A 16,245-nucleotide genomic window follows, 5' to 3' on the forward strand; every position below is an offset into this window, starting at 1 on the left:
ACAGTCGGGTCAGACGACCCGCTGTCTGAACCTGTTGATGACCACCCTGGCCAGGCCCAGGAGCAGACCTACGAGGAGATCCTCCTCCTTCTCTGCACCAGATGAGTGTCCCTTTTTCTTTGTGCTCAAGTAATCAATGCCCTCTGCCTGTATATACTTAACCTTAATTTATACAATTAACACAGCTATCCATGCTAGCACAGTTCTGATACGTGTTGGCTGTTTTTTTTTGTTGACATGAATTGTCCCTATTGGCTTTTGTGTATGGAAAGGCAAAATCAGTTACAATGTGACATCTCTGTTGTTCATTTTTCTCATGAACAGTATAAATTTTGAGTTTGCTTCACCTTCCTGCTCTATCACAGTGATGATTGTATTTGTGGAGCACATCATATGATTTTGTTTTATTATTACTGCCTCTGTTCAAAGTACAAAGGCGACCAGCAACAAAAAGAATTGCTCCGTTTTTGGAAGGCTTTCAGTCCTTAGAAGTGAATTTTAGAAGAAAAGGGCTCCACACAATTACCAAGCTATTGTGCGTGTATGAAATTTACAGATTATAGCAGGAGTTTTCTACTTTTGAACATACCATTCCACGATGTATATCTATTGCAATAACAGCTTGCATGAACATGAAGCTTTTAATGCAGAAATTGGACCCTAGCACTTCACAAAGGCAAAGAAACAAATAGTTGCTAAGTCAAAGGAGGAGTTATTAGAAGGGGCAACTTGATCAAAAAGGAGGATTTTAAGGAGGACTAAGAAGGAGCTGGAGAAACATTGAAGGTAAAGGAGTGAATTTCAGAGTGTGGGGCCAAAGTAACTGAAAGCAGGGTCACTGATGATGCGGTGAGGGGAACTGGTGATGCAGAAAAGATTTGAGTCAGAGGAATGGGAAGTTCAGATTGAGGTCCTGAGGCTCGAGGGGATTTCAGAGATAAGAATGGCATGGAGAGGTTTAAGCACATATGTATGAGAATTTTAAATCTGAGACACAGCCAATGTAGGACAGGAAGCACTTAGGTAACAAATGAGCAGGATTGGTATGGAACAGGACGTGGATAGCAGAACTGAAGTTTACCAAGAATGGAGGATGGAACGTGTTGTAGGGTATTGGATACAGTTCAGTAGCTCTGGAGAAGTCTTCATAGTCATACATAGGTTAACTGTAAGTTTTTATTAACTCTTAGAACTATTTACAAATCTACAGTAAAGGGTACAAGCTAGGAGCTGTCTCCATGCTTGCTGATACACACGGCTCTGTCCAACACTAGACTAACTCTGGGTGCGGGTCATGTGCTCTCTTACATCATTGTGTGGACGGGACTGCACTGAGTCCTACATTAGCCCGAGATGTGCAAGACCCTTATTCTACATCTCCACCCAAGTCTTTATCCACTGTATTTTATATGAATATAGTTTACCTTATGTCTTACATTGCTATGTCTATCATGCATTTACATTGCTATTACTAAATTATCACTAACCTATCTCCCCTCCTTCAAGAATTCAGCAGGTCGGACAGCATCTGTGGAGGGAAAGACAGAGTTAACGTTTCGAGTCCGTATGACTCTTCTTCAAAACTAAAGAGAAGTTGAAATGTGGTGAAATATGTGGTGAAATGTGGTCTACTGCATTCGCTGCTCCCAATGCGGTCTCCTCTACATTGGAGAGACCAAATGCAGACTGGGTGACCACTTTGCGGAACACCTTTGATCTGTCTGCAAGCATGACCCAGACCTTCCTGTCGCTTGCCATTTCAACACACCACCCTGCTCTCATGCCCACATGTCTGTCCTTGGCCAGCTGCAATGTTCCAGTGAAGCTCAACACAAACTGGAGGAACAGCATCTCATCCTCCAATTAGGCACTTTACAGCCTTCGGGACTTAACATTGAGTTCAACAACTTCAGATCATGAACTCTCTCCTCCATCCTCACCCCTTATTGATCCCCTTTTTTCAATATTTATTTTTTAATTTTTATATATATTTTTTCCACCTATTTCTATTATTATTTTTAAAATGTATTTCCATTCATTGTTTTATCCCCACCTTTTAGCCTATTTTGACCTTTTTTCCCACACCGTCCCCTCCCCCCACCCCATCCTCCAATAAGGCCATCTGTCACTTGTTCATCCTGCTTTCTACTCTTAATGTCACCATTAGCACCTCCTTTAGCCAGTATCAACACCATCAACAGCCCTTCGACCTTCTGTTATGACATCTTTTGCAATCTCTCCTTTGTCTCCACCTATCACTGGCCTTCGATCCAGCTTCACCTGTCCCATCCCCCTTAAACAGTGTATATTTCACCACATTTCTACTTCTCTTTAGTTCTGAAGAAGAGTCACACAGACTGGAAACGTTGGCTCTGTCTTTCTCTCCACAGATGCTGTCAGACCTCCTGAGTTTTTCCAGCAATTTTTGTTTTCATTTCAGATTTCCAGCATCCGCAGTATTTTGCTTTTATCCCCTCCTTCAAGTCCTTGAATTCAATGGTTCAGGTGGTCTGGAGACCATATAATCCTTCCATTTCTCATTCACACTATTGTCGGAGGATTGGTAGCCTCTGTCACTATTCTTTGTGTAGGTTTGGAGGTTGTTTCGGCATTTAAGCATGTTTTCATCCGTTTCTTCCATTCATTTGTATTGAACTGCACTTAGGTGGTTCAGCTATTGTGCTGGTTGGTAGTTGCTGCCCTAACTTGTTCCTTGCAGGGTGGATGAACATTGTGCTTGTCTCCTTGTTGCTTTCTTCGCTTCATCCGTAGTCATGTAGGTTGTCGTGACATATGTGGAAGTTCACGTTTCAAAAATGGGAAGCCTTGTTACCACTTGTTTCACAATTTGATTCAATTTTTTAAGTACTTTCTTCTTTTGCAGTTGCTTTTTAAGCTTACGAATCTTTTCATTCAGCTCAGCAACAACTCTATAAATTGAGTTGTCTTAGTTTCATAGGATCAAATTTTCCACTCAGCATGCGGACATGCGCCCGACACGTTTGAGCGTGAAATAGCATGTGATGACGTCGGGTGACCATCCTGACGTCATCACGTGCTTGCGCAATATTTTGGCCGGCACGCATGCGTGAGAGTCGGCAGTGTGCCGGCCGACAATTAAGAGCCCTATTAAGGCCATTAAAGTAGGAATTGATGGCAATTATTCGCTGCCCATCCAGCCTTACGGTTGGCGGGTGGATGAATCAGACAGGCAGTCTTTGCATTTTTGAGGAAACCTCATCCAAGGGCAGGATGAGGTTTCTGTGACTTATTTAAAAAATTAAAATGTTTTGAAAAAATTTTCACCATCCGTATGTTGAGGTGTCTCATTCTGATGCATGGACTTTTTTTCCTGATTTTATATTCTGTTTTTATTGATTTAAGTTATTCAACTCCCTGAGGCAACTGTCTGCCTTCAGGGAGCTTTCCTTCCGCGTTCTCCCACACCCACACTGACTTCAGCACTCTCGGCTGGTAAAATTGTTAATATGATAGATTTTTATTATTAGAGAGTTAAAGCCCAAAGACATAGTGAAACAACGGGAAGTTGCATTCAAAGGGGAAAATGTATATTAAGGAGAGAAGGCTGAGTGCAAAGGAAGGAATTTTCAGATTTAACAAACGTGAAAAGCCTCTAGACTCTAAGCTTCAAACCGTTGCCTGCAAGAACTGAAGTAAAGAAAACTGACTTTGAATTTGACGGTTCAGGGTATTATGTTACTTTGCCTGGGTCTTTTAAAATATATGTGTTTTACTGTTGCCTTAATGGAGGTGTAACTGGGAGTTAGATTAACTAGAAGAGCTAGGAGTTATCATAATACTAATTTGTAAACCTATGTGTGTGCTTAAAATCATTTTTTTCTATTTAATAAAGGTTTAATTTAGTTTTGTAAGAAACCTGTAAGACTCTGTGGTTTTATTACTGACGGGGCAAAGTTTAAGAGCGGGCATGTGGAGGCACGCCTCCAATCGGTGCCCCCGATCAGGGGCATGCCACCATTTTATGTGACATCTGCATGGAAGCGCTATGTGCTCCCTGTGCGGGCGAGGGGGAGATTCCCTGAGCCAAGAGTGCGCTCTTTCGCGCATGCGCACGAAAGAGTGCATTCATCTCCCTGAGGCTAAGTGCTACCTCAGGGAGATCGGCTGTACATTTAAAAATCTGAAAAATAGAAAAAAAAATCCCTGACATGTCCCCTCATGTAACACTGTCACATGCGCTGGGACATGTCCATCCCTTTTAAATACAGTTTAATTACATTTTTTAAAACCTACATGAAACCTCATCCTGCCCGTAGTTGGACGGGCAGGTTCATGAATTAATTTGTTGATTCTGTTAATGGCCTCAATTGGCCATTGACAGGTTGGCGGGCGTACAGCTGATTCTGCTGAGCCCCTGCCCACCTGAAAATTTAAATGGAGCGGATTGACGTCGGGAGTTCAGCCCGATGTCATCCCGCATCATTTTACGTGTTGGCCAGTGGGCCCCGCCTCCTGCTCATCGACCGGGAAACCCTGGCCATGAATTCAAAGCACCCATCTTGAAATATATACAAATTGCAACACAGTTGTGGCTGTTGTTTCAAGTTTCCCTTTGGGAATTGAACAGCTCAGCATTTACCATAAGCTGTGCCATAACAATATCTCAACCTTCATGTTGTTCAGATTGAGCTGAAGTTCAAGAAGCTCAACAGTTTTGGTTGTTAATTTTGCTTTCAAGCAACTGTTTTGATGCATCAGCAATTCTTTCCTCTGTTCTAGGCATTTCGCATGATGCTTATCAGAGACTTTTGATGCTTGATGTTCATTAGCTTTTAATTGAATATTTATCTTTGTTGAATATGTTTCTACAAGTTCATCATTTAAGCGTTTCAAGTCCTCTTTCAAGTGTTCTACTTCCTATGAGTAACATTCCAGTATTGTCATTGGTTCTCGTTTTTCCATTACAAACTCATGCTTTGTACATGAAAGTTGTTTCTTTATGTTAATCAGTTTTTCTTCAGCAAAGCCTAATTCCTCAGTGCTAACCTTCATGCACACATTTTGTAATTGCATTCTGCCAATTGTTTCGGAGACGCTTCACGCTCTCCTGTGAGAAGTTCTATTTGCTCTAGCCATTCTAGGTTCTTAAATTTTGTCTCTTCATTTATATCTTTGGAAGTGTAATGCTTTTCTTCCAAATACCCAACCATTTTTTTCAGCTCTGCAGTCTCTTTCTTGTACCTCTTGGCTTCCTCCTGGAACATAGAACGTGCCTAAGTCTTGTCTGGCAACTGGTTCTTCAGTTCTTTCAAGGCTGCAACTTCTTAGAATGCATTTTCTGCCTGCTGATTTGTCTGGCTGTATTTCTGGTTGAGTTTTCCCAACTTCTGCTTCAATCTGCCAACAATGGAATTCAAAGTTGTTATTTCCTCCCCAGAAATTTGTTTGTTCAGATGTTGAACAATCTGTTTTAAGTAAAGACTTTAGTTTATCGTGTGTTTTCAAATGTGTATACCCAGCTTTAATTCTGTGTTTCATATCTTCCAATTTGGTTTTGTTGCAAACATTCTTCAATGTGATTTCATTTTCCTTTTGCAGAATTGGTATATTTTGGACTTCATCAGATACCTTTCCTTCATTCACAGTTACCTGCTTGTTCCACATTGCCACCTGTTATTGCAGTTCAGGTAATGTGTTGGAGTTTCCAAAAATATACATTTTTGGACCTTTGGGAATGTTCCAATTATCCTTTGGTACCCTGGATAATGTATTTTGCCTTTGCATAGCTATACTGGGGATTGTTGAACCCTCTTTTTAAGCTCTGTGCATTCCATAAGTTGAAGGTTGAAGAAATGGTCAAAGGCTTTCAATAGTTCATCGAAGCTGGTTGAGGACCCATCAATGCCCTGCATTAGGATTACTTCATCCACAAATACATAAAACAAATATAAAACATTTAACTTGTGCTTTTTCTGATTTCTGGCTTACTCCTGATGTATTCTTGTAATCTGAAAAATTTCTTCTCCAAGACACCTAATTTTGGGTCTGGTTTGGCCCTTACCTTAGCCTAAATTATTCTGGATGAGTGGAATTTTTGGCTCCATGGTTAAAAATTTAGAAATGTAGGTTCTGCTTTAGGAGCTGTCAGAATTTCAAGATGGCATCTCCATCTCCACTTGGAGACATAGGGTTCCCCACACTTTCGGATTTTGGCAGGGTCCGCTACAATGGCGATCACACTCAGCTTGAGCAAAAAATTTTCAACACTGGCTGCCTGTGTCGACTGTCTGCAGCATTCTCTTGCTCAGCGTTTTGCTTTAAAGTCACAAATATGTTGATTCCTGGCTTTTGCTTGCTCTCAGCTAAGTTTACAAGTTGCAATTCTCCCGGATTATTTAATTATTTTTTTTTTCCAATTTGGAGTGAGTTTGAGGATTGGGTTTTAGAGGTAGGTTTTTTCAAACTGCACTTCTGCTTCATAATTATTGCTGAAGCCTGGCATTTTAAAGATTTCGCTCACCCTTGCTAGATCTACTGAGGCTGTGCTATGGGATTTTATGCTGGACTTTCAAATGAGATGCAATGTAGTCTTCTGCTGCAGTGAAGAATTTTAAATCTCTGCCTTCAGCTTCCAAGCCTTTCTTTGCAGCTTGTTCCTGGTGATTTTTCCTTTGTGCCTCTGCTTCTGAAGCTTTTCAGGTCAAATTGCTTTGCTGAATTTTTTTCTTAGGTCTTCCAGCATTTTAGTTTTTTCCTTGCATTTTCTGTGAGGTCTTGGGTTTTTTCACAAGCTGTCACTATGTTGTAAGGTATTGGTTACAGTTTGCTAGGGTTGGCGAAGTCTTCGTAGTCATACGCATGTTAACTGGAACTCTTTATTGACTCTTAGAATTATTTACAAATATACAGTAAGGGGCACAATCTAGGAGCTGCCTCCATGCTTGCTGGTGTACATGGCTCTATTCAATATTAGATTGACCCTGGGCGCAGATCATGTGCTCTCTTACATCACCATGTGGGCGGTACGGTACTCATTCCCACATTAACCCTCTATGTGCCAGTTTCTTATACTATAGGCTGAAGGGTATCATGGTCGTGCTGCTTCTTGCCCATACTCAATGTTGACAGATGCGTACATTACACCAGCAGTTGGCAGGAGGAATTTGAGATGGGTAAGGAAAAATTGGCAAAAGCCAATTTTAGTACCACACTAAATGTATTTAGCAACAACTGTGTCATGAACATTCTGACTAAAATATCTTTTCTATATCTTAATAGCAATGTCACCTCTGAGTCAGAGGGATTTTGGGCTCCACCCCACCCCCCCAACTATAAGCATACCTAAACTGAAACTAAGTGCAGTACCACAGGAGCACTACATTGTTGGTGGTGCTATCATTCAGAAAATATGTTAAACAGAAGACCATTCAATTGTGCATAAAAGAGTCAATTGCATAATTTTAAAAAGAACAGGGAGTTCTCCAAAGAAAGTTAAGTGGACAGAGCATAGCAAATGGAATCTACTGCAGATGAGTATAAAATGTTGCAGAATGGATGGAATAATCAACAACATGCATACTCCATGAATGGCGTTGAAATAGTTTAGGTCAAGGTCGAAGGAGATCTCAGACCCTTAATGGACTCAATGTAAAATGTGCCTGATGAATGCACTGTAATAGGATGTTAAGCTGCTTGCAGTACTGTAGTGCAATTACTCGTCGGACAAAATAAAAGAGATATTCAAATGCAGCAAACATGCAAGTTCTAAAGATAGTGCAGATACTATCCACAAGGCTAATTCCCAGTATCAAGGGGCTAAATTAAAAGAAAAAAGTAATCCGAGTTATTTAGCCTCAAAAGATGCTACCACATTTGTGATCTTATAGAAGTGTAGTGCTTGGAAGAAGCTAATCCTGAATATTCAACGGCGAGATCAGAATTTGAGATGCACATTCAAATTTACAAAAGATAATTTTAGGACAGACAACAGAAAATTCTTCTACAACTGAAAAATGATCAATACTTAGTTTTAAACTCCAGATAAATGAGACAAAAAACCTGGAACTGTTGAAGGCACAGTTGGATGGTACAATGAAGGAACATCAGGATCTTTCGAAGTGGGTGAATAGGGGTGGGTTCTAATGGGCTTCTTTCTTTTGCAATTACCATGTGGTATACCAAAGAGAGAACTTGCAAATGGCATTCATGCCCATTGAACTGCTGCAGTATGTGCACATTTGCATTGGTTATCCATTGCATTGGGAACATTAGTGAGATGACAACATAGGCAACATAGGCAATCCATGCTTATACTTTGACATATCAGTGAAGCAGGACTGTCACAAGCAGCATTCAAACAGTGGACCATTTAGTTGCATATCACAGAGCTGGTCAGACCACAAAATGTATAAATCAAAGTTCACATTAATTTGCATACATCTCAAGCTGCTGATAATATTTGATCTTAGAGTTCCAATTTAAGGATTTATCCACAAATGAAGCTAAAATATTAAAAGCCTCTTTCAAACTGAAGGGGACTTTAATCCTAGCCTCTTTTTGGGATTATTCCAGATCAGGCGTACTCTTTGCTTGATCACTTTCACTTTGAGGTTCAGAAAGACAGGCCTCACAGACACTTAAATGCGTCAGAACAATTGATCCAACTCTCCCTGTAGAAAAGGAGTCCCCATCCTCAAAGTAGCCTTTTTAACAAGTTTCAGATAGATTATTTAGAACCCTGATATTATAAGGGTCCAGGCATCTCTCCTCAACAAGGCACCTTTCCACTGAAGAATGTACAGGGATGGGTATTCAAGTTTTGAAATAGAAGACTGTATGAGATAATATATTGTCTAAATTATATAAAAGTTTATTAAATAACCGAACATACAATTCAATTGTGATGGTAATCGCAACACTAATAGATGTAAGAAAAGAAAGTATAATCTTGTTTCCAATAGAGAATCCAAGTCTTATTGATGTTACTGAGAGATATTTAATATATCCATCAATATTTAAAGTAGTATTTATCTTAAATCCCTGAGTAGTAAGTCACCGAGTCTAGCAAGATATCTTTCTTCCAATTAAGGACAGAGCTAACGTCATTACACCAGAGCAGCTATGTCTTTACCTTGAGAGATATTGGAGTGAATCTAATGAATCTAACAATCCTACTATGTAGTTCCAATATTTATACCATAAAAAAGCTGAACCAGCAGGAAGCATGTTGAGCACTCATGCTGGACAACATCCTTTATTTTTGTCAACATCCTTCATTTTAATCAACATCCTTCAAGCAAACAGAATACTGAGAGGTGCACATAGTGGTTACGACACTCAGTTTCCACAATTCAGTTGACGAGTTATTTAGGGTCATCCTTAACGTTATCCACTGTTAGGCTGTCATATCTTACAGTTTATCAATGCCTTGCTGAGATGATGTAAAGTCGGGTTCCTGGTTTTTTTTTAGAGGATATACCATACTCTGTGCTTCAGGATGTTGATGTCCTTGAGCACACAATTATGGCTAGGCATGTTTATAAACATTTAAACCTTTGTCCAGCAGATGAACCCTGCTTTTAATTTTAATCCCTATTTCATAGGAGAATTACTCTTTTTAGTCTTATAACTCCTTATTTGTATCTGGATTCTCTTAGACTCCATACTTATAGCATACACAAAACAAGTAGCACCGTGAAATAGAACGGGTTAAGCTGCTGAGTGAGACATACAAATGGTGAATAGAACAAAGCTGCCTGGGCTTAGTGATCGATGGACTAATATGAGCACCACTGACCTACAATCTGGTCACACTGGGCAGAATTTCACCCTTGTTGGGCAGACTCGGCAGGGGCGGGCGAGGGCAGTCGGGAAGCCAACCGCTGCCTGCGATCAAGGCCGGAAGGTGATTTCACACCGGCAAGCCAATTTAGGCCCACCCCGCATGAAACGCGAGCGGCAGCACTCAGGGGGGGGAGTGCGAGTGGGGAGAGCGCGAACTTCATGCATGTACGCGAGTGAGAGCTTGAAAATCTCCCTGAGGCACAGAGCTGCCTCAGGGAGAAGAAGAGTTTAAAAATAAAGAAATTAAAAATGTAATAAAACATGTCCCCTCATGTGACTCTGTCACATGAGCAGGGACATGTTATTAATTAAGTTTTAAAATTGTTATTTGCTTCAGGAAACCTCATCCCACCCGTGGATGAGGTTTCCTAAAAAGTGCAAAGGCCGCTTGACCTTTTTGCCTGCCCGCCAACCGTAAGGTTGTACGGGCAGCAGTTTCTTTCCATCACCTTGTGAATGGCCTTGACAGGCTATTTAATTGTCGGTGGGTGCACTGACGACTCTGGCGCATGCCTGCTGACCAAAATATTGCACGGCTGCATGTTGACGTCGGGACACTCGCCCGATGTCAACGTATGTTATTTTACGCTCGAGCGGGTCGGGCGCGTGCCCGTCCGCTGAGCTAAAATTTTTGCCCATTGAATCTAACAGGTCCACATTGGCTACAGCCACTATTTTCAATCCAGCAACCTCATCCTGACCACAACACCAACAGGATCATCTTGTTAATAAACCACCCGCCTGAGCCAGTGTAGTTATCACCCTGAAGTGCCTTTCTGAACTAGGCCACCTGGTTAATTGTCTACTCACAATTTGTTTGGAGATGATGTCTTCTGGAAAAGCACAATTCTTGTGTGGTGATTATTCCATTATGTACTGCATGGGGCCAAATGCTAAGCATCTGAAGTAAAACTGTGCCAAGTGAATGACTATCAAGGATTGAAGCAATCTCTGCTGACAGTTATGGTGAGACACTGAGTGTTCAAGTGGCCTTGGTTCAGGACAAAACAATGCATAAAAATGCACAGATGGACAAGTTTCCTTGCAGAACTGGCATCCCAGTTGTGCATGTAAGACTTTCGTACAAACGGAATAAAACTGACATTTAAGACAATTTTTCTTTAACATTTTCTTAGTTCGATATGAGGTTATGCAGTAAAACAACAGAAGAACATGATTATGGGCACAATGCATTGTGAGATTGACAATCCACAGAAGTACCAAGGGAAAATGTTCCACACTGTGTTTCTCACTGGCAACACACATGTAAGCGAATTACATTAGACATTGTTCGTGATTCTCCGAGACCAGAGAGAACCTAGTGCCTAACACAAAAGACTAGTGTGCAAGTACAGCAAGTAATTAGGAAAGCTAATAGAACGTTATCATTTATTGTAAGGGGAATTGAATACCAAAGTAGGAAGGTTATGCTTCAGTATTTGGAGTACTGTGTACAGTATTGGTCACCTTATTTAAGGGAGGATGTAAATGCGCTGGAAGCAGTTCAGAAAAGGTTTACCAGACCAATACCTGGAATGGGTGGGTTGTCTTATGAGGAAAGGCTGAACAGACTAGGCTTGTATCCGCTGGAGTTTGGAAGAGTAAGAGGCGGTTTGATTGAAACATATGAGATTCTGAGGGGTCTTGACAGGGCGGGTGTGGAGATGATGTTTGCTCTTGTGGAAGAATCTAGAACTAGGGGTCACTGTTTAAAAATAAGGGGTCGCCCATTTAAAACAGAGATGAGGTGCATTTTTTTCACTCAAGGGTCGTGAGTCTTTGGGATTCTCTCCCTGAAAAGGTGGTGGAAGCAGAGCCTTTGAATATTTTTAAGGCAGAGGTGGATAGATTCTTAGTAAGTAAGGGGGTGATCAGTTACCAGGGGTAGGTGCAATCCAGATTTCAGGTTACTATTAGATCAGCCATGATCTTATTAAATGGCGGAGCAGGCTCGAGGGGCTCCTTGTTTGTACGTACATAACCTTGTTCCAGTATACATGCAATAATAGAAGAAGCTACATTGCAAGAAGTAAATAAGTTAAAATACAGAGGTCCATTTACAGCATCATTAAAAACAGATACCCCCAATTGATATCTACAAAACTTTGAGGTGATCAATTTTGAATGGCCTTGTGTTGTTACATGAGATGTCCATTCTTGCCCAAGAATATTCAAACATCTACTTTCCAAGTCCAGGCTTATGAATATTAAAAACACCCTTATTCCCTTGTTCCATACAAACTTACAAATTAGGAGCAAGTATAGGCCATTTGGCCCCTTCAGCCTGCTCTGCCCTTCAATAAGATCATGGCTGAACTGCTTGTGACATCAACTTCACCTTCTGCCTATCCCTGATAACCTTTGACTTCCTTTCTAGTTAAGAATCTTTCTTCCTTTGCCTTAAATATATTCATTGGCCCTGTCTCCACTGTTCTCTGGGTGAGAGAGTTCCAGACATTCACAGCACTCAGAGAAAAAACTTCTTCTCATCTCCGTCTTAAATGGGATACCCCTTATCTTTAAACTGTGTTCCCTAGTTCTTGTCTCTCCCATAAGGGGAAACATCATTTTAGCATCCACCCTGTCAAGTCCCCTCAGGACCTTATATGTTTCAATAAGATCCCCTCTCAATCTTCTAAACTCCAAAAGATACAGGCCCAGCCCATCCAATCTTTCCTTGGATTCACCCACCCCATCCCAGGTATCAGTCAAGTAAACCTTCTCTGAACTGCTTCTAACACATTTATATCCCTTCTTAAAAAAGAGACCCAGACTGTACATAGTACTCTAGATGTGGTCTCACCAAAGCCCTGTATAACTGTAACAAAACATCCCTACTTTTATTTTCTATTTCCCTTGCAATAAACAACAACATTCTATTTGCCTCCCTAATCACTTGCTGTACCTCCGTACTAACTCTTCCTGATTCATGTACCAGGACACCCAAATCCCTCTGCACCGCAGAGTTCTGCAATCTCTCCTATTTAAATAATGTGCCGCTTTTCTATTCTTCCTGCCAAAGTGGACAAGTTCACTTTTCCCCACATTATACTCCATCTGCCAAATTTTTGCCTATTCATTTAACCTATCTAAGTCCCTTTGCAGACTCTGTATGTCCTCTTCACAACTTACTTTCCTATCTATGTGTCATTCACAAATTTAGCAACCATACTTTTGATTCCTTCATCCAAGTCCCTCCACCTGCAGGGCCTTGTTCTAACCTTAACAGCCATCTAACCTATTACCTATTCTGAAATAACATACGCACCATCTGACATTCCAAGCCTTGCTAAAATCATCCTGTTAAACATAAGATAACAAGAATGTCTTCTTTACTTGGAATGCTCCTAGGACATTCTTGACTGAATGAGGTTTCAGTCTTTAGCTGCTTAATTAAACTTTAATATTTATATATTCTAACATGGAAGTCTGCGAAGTGCTTTGCTTACAGCATGCAATTATGTTAGTATGATAAGAAAGAAATACTTGCATTAATGTGCAACGTTCACAACCTCAGGACATCCCAGAGCACTTTACAGCCAATAAAGTACCTTTTTCTTAAATTGAGTCATTGTTGTAATGCTGGCAAAGTGACAGCGATTTGTGCATCGCAAGCTCCTACAAACAGCAGTTAGATAATGATTAGATATTTAAAATTGCCTTCCTTTTTAATAACTATTACAATAACTCCTTGTGTAGGCCACTTGAATACAGTAAGCATTTGTAATAAGTTATAGCATTGCAATGTGTGCACCATCAATGTCACAGTAAATGCTAAACATGGTCAGTAGAAAAGACCAAGCTATTCTTACGATCACTTTAGAGACCAATAACTTTTTAAAAATACATAGATTCAAACTTTCAATTGATAGCTGAAAGGATGACGAGACAAGATTTCACGTTTTAAGATTTCTATCATAACAACCATACTAAAAGTACTATTGACTAAACACTATTTTTGTAGGCAAGCTATACTTTAAACTACAGAACAGAATATTCCCCTTTTACTTTTAATACAACTGCGAAACCCACTTTACAGGTATACTTTACACTTTGTCGCTTAAGTACTCATTCAATTTTCCCAGGCTCAGGCCAAAGTGATTCTTAGCTCCTGAAGGTTTAATTCCATTCCTTTCCATTCCTGGCCTGATAATTTTTAATCCCTGAGCTGTCTTTCATGGTGTAAGTTTACCTGGTGATTCTCCTGCTGGCGCAAGCTATGTAAATCTTCCAAATCCTCACAAATTTGGTCTTTTTAATCCATAAATCAGCTCCCACTCATATTCCTGCATGGTGAACTATTGAAACTTTCAGTCTTTAGCTGCTCTCTCGCCTGGATCCTGGCAGACTGACTTTTCCATGAGTTTTAAGGGATATCTTAGAAACCCTGCCACCCTCAAAGCCCATCTACATGGCAACGTGAATCACATGGGACTCATATCCAGGTAGAAATAATGATTTGGTATACTTGATATCCCAAATCGCTTTCATCTTGGAAGTAAAAGGGCAGTTCAAAGCATAAATGTTGACAACCCAACATACTCAACACTTTCCTGGGAATTTGAAGATTAGCAGTCTAACTACTGTAAACACAGATGCTGCTGCCATTGTCTCCAAGTGTGAACACCTTACACCTTCTTTCCAGCAGAACTACCGGAGCCTACCTTTAATCTTTAATAGTCCTATTACCCAGGCCTGTTGTTAAACAGACTTCAGAACAGGTCACATGGCTCCCTTTATTTTACCCTAAATTGGACAGAGGGCAGAAATTTTTGCTGAGCGGACTGCAGTGCGCCCCACCTGCTCGAGATTAAAATGACTCTCGATGACGTCGGGAGAGCATCCCAAAGGCATCGTGCAATATTTCACTCGGTGGGCTCGTGCGGGAGCCAGAACCACGCCCACCATTAATTAACAGGCCAATGAAGGATCTTGACAACACAATTGACAGCAATTTAATGTTGCACGTGCGAGTTTCCACTCGTCACATGTGCTAAACGGGTAGGCGGGCAGGCCACAATTTGCAAAACCTCACCCACAGGCGGGATAAGAAGGGTCAACAGCATTATTAATGTGAGTAGTGAGGAATTTTGGAGATAGTTTGCTACTGATGGCTTATTGAGACTTGACAGCTTATTCTCTGATCGGGGCTTCATTCTTAGTATTTCCAGGCTTCATTTCTGGACTCATTGGTGTCTTCCAGGCCCCCTGAGGATTTGGACTGTGTGGACCCTTCCAGGTATCAGACAGCCTTCCCTTATTGTGGTAATGGGGATTGTGGTCTCTGCTGAGGAGGAAGAGAGAGGCAGAAGGGAGAGGAGGCCAGGTGTCCCAATGCAGCTTCCAGACCTGTGGGAGAAGAAGCGCAGGCACAAGGGGCACAGGGCCAGAAGGTAGTCCAAGGTGGAAGAGGCAGCAGAAGATGCCAATATCCAACTGCCAGGGTTTACAGGCGGCGATGCACTACCTCAATATGTCCGAGATGCAATGCCGAAGGAGGCCCTGCCTCTCAAGGGAGACAGTGACCTTCATTTGCCAGATGATCGGGCCTGAGATCAGCTCTGACTGTGTGAGTGGACACCCAATGCCAGTGGCTCTGATGGTCATAGTGGTCCTCAACTACTATGCCTCCAGCTCGTTCCAGGGGTCAGTGGGGGATCTGTGTGGAGTCCCCCAATCAGCTGTCCACAGTTGTGTCAAGCTGGTGACAGGAGCTCTGGTCAGGTGGGTACTGACCTTTATTCGGTACTGTATGGACGAGGCCAGCCAGGCTTAGCGAGCCAGAGGCTTCACAGTGATTGCTAGGTTCCCCCGCGTCCAGGGCATAATCGACTGCACACATGTGGCTATCAAGGCACCAGCAGGTCAGCTGGGTGTCTTCGTCAACAGGAAGGGATTCCACTCCATGAATGTGCAGATAGTGCATGACCATAGGATGCAGATTCTGCAAGTCTGTGCAAGGTACCCAGGCAGCTCCCATGACGCTTACATCCTGAGATGCTCCCAGGTGCCGAGGCTCTTCAGTGCTTCAGCCCGACTGGATGGATGACTGCTGGGTGTCAAGGGCTATCCGTTGAAAAGGTGCCTATGATGCCTCTCCACCACCCAAGAACACAGGCAGAGCAGCATTACATTAGGAGTCATGCTTCCACAAGGGCAATGGTAGAGAGAACCATAGGTCTTCTCAAGTTGAGTTTCCGATGCCTGGACCATTCAGGGGACGCACTGCAATACCCCCCCAGAGTGGGTGTCACTGATAGTGGTTGCATGCTGTGCTCTCCACAATCTGGCACTGGCAAGGGAGGACCCACCGGAGCAAGAGGATGTTGACGCAACTGCACAGGCCACAGAGGATGAATCCAGTAGTGAGTCAGAAGAGGAGCACGGTGGGGAGAATGCTGAGGGCATGGAGCCAGACCT

The sequence above is a fragment of the Cetorhinus maximus genome, chromosome 10 (genome assembly GCF_964194155.1).
Source record: "Cetorhinus maximus chromosome 10, sCetMax3.hap1.1, whole genome shotgun sequence".
NCBI classification, from domain to species: Eukaryota; Metazoa; Chordata; class Chondrichthyes; order Lamniformes; family Cetorhinidae; genus Cetorhinus; species Cetorhinus maximus.